This window comes from Pleurodeles waltl, chromosome 8, assembly GCF_031143425.1.
Source record: "Pleurodeles waltl isolate 20211129_DDA chromosome 8, aPleWal1.hap1.20221129, whole genome shotgun sequence".
NCBI lineage: Eukaryota > Metazoa > Chordata > Amphibia > Caudata > Salamandridae > Pleurodeles > Pleurodeles waltl.
The window spans coordinates 318,457,482-318,459,049 of NC_090447.1; positions in this window are offsets into that span (position 1 = coordinate 318,457,482).

Consider the following 1,568-nt stretch of genomic DNA (forward strand, 5'->3'; position numbering starts at 1 on the left):
CCTGGTGAGGTAAAAACAGCCAAATTCGTTTTTCCCTCATTGAAGTAAATGGCCTTCATAGGCTAGAATGGGCAGACTTTATTTTAAATTTTAAAGTCTCCTTAAATGTTACATACCAAGAATTTGGTATCAAATTGATTGTTATAATAAATCCCACAACTTCCAGTTGTTGGATTTAATATAACTAGTGCAGGTAAAAAGTTTAGACTTTACCTAAAAAGTTGCCAATTTCAGCTCTGCATTGTTTTTGCTGCTGTGCTCTGATTGGCCAGCCTGCAGCAGCTTCTGCCAGGCCACTTTAATGAGGTGTGAAGTGGTCTGGCTTTACACAAAGGAATGTGCTTGGGGGAGAGAATCTCCCCTCAGCAGATGGGGAAGCAGGAAGGGGGAGGGCTGCCAAACTGGTCTTCAAAGGCAGAGAAGGACATCTGGAGCACCCAGCAACACCCCCACATCCTGCAACCCCAGACAGCTAGGTGCCCCCTTGATTAGATTAGGAGAGGGCAGGAGAGGGGTGTGTTTATGATTTTTAGCCACACCAGTGGGTGGGCTCAGCCAGATCTCTCCTCTAAAAATCAGATTCATCCATTTTGGATTTTTAGAGACTGTTGCCTTCTGGGATGGATTTTTGCCACACTTCCCAGGAAGTGGTCATCACAGGGGGACGACCCTGTCCCTGATTGGAGGACCAGGGCCCCCCTGCTTTTCACCCAGGAGCAAGGATAAAACTGGCAGACCTGCACCCACGCCTCAGATCCCCACCAAATTTCAAGAAGAAAGAACTACAAGGAGAAGAAGGACTGCCCTGCTGGACCCCTGGCCTGCACCTGGACCCTGCACTCAGAAAGACTGCACCAGCTGCACACTTGGGCTTCACCACAAGAAGGACTTTGCCTGGCTTCCACTGGTTCAAGGAGGGACTCCCTGTTTGCTACAGGTGAAAAATTGCTAACCAGAGTCCCCTGCACCAACTCCTGAAAAAGTGACCAGCTGACCACTGCCCAGTGGCCAAAAAGGAGTTTGCGCCAGGTGCACTCTGGGAGTTGAAGTCCGCACTTCCCAAGGACCATCACAGAACTTCTGGACCCTTGGGGTGAGCTGTGGACCCCAAAAGAACCTTAAAAGAACATCTGGGTGAAGCCCCAGAAGTTTGGAAAAGATTGGAGAAATTTTAGAAAAAAGCTCCATGAAGTGACCGACTCGACACGGAAATTCTAGCCGGCTTGCCTCAACCGCGACCCGGCCTGACTTCGTGGTTCGTCCCGGTCAAGAAAAACATCCGAAAAAGAGACTAAGTCCGAACGTAAAAAGTTGACCGGGACCTTCCAGCCATCGTATCCGAGAAGGGCTCCACGGACGTCGGATCAAGATCCAGGTTTACCCCGGTCGAAGGATTTTCATCTCGAAAAAACGACTAAGTCCGAAGGTAGAAATCACCACCGAGGAAACCGACTTCGCGTATCCGGACAAGGGCTCCAGGAGGTCGGATCCAACTGGCAGGTTCGTCCCGGTGAAGAAAAACTTCAAAATAAAGACTAAGTCAGAAGGTAACTTTTTAACCGAGGCTT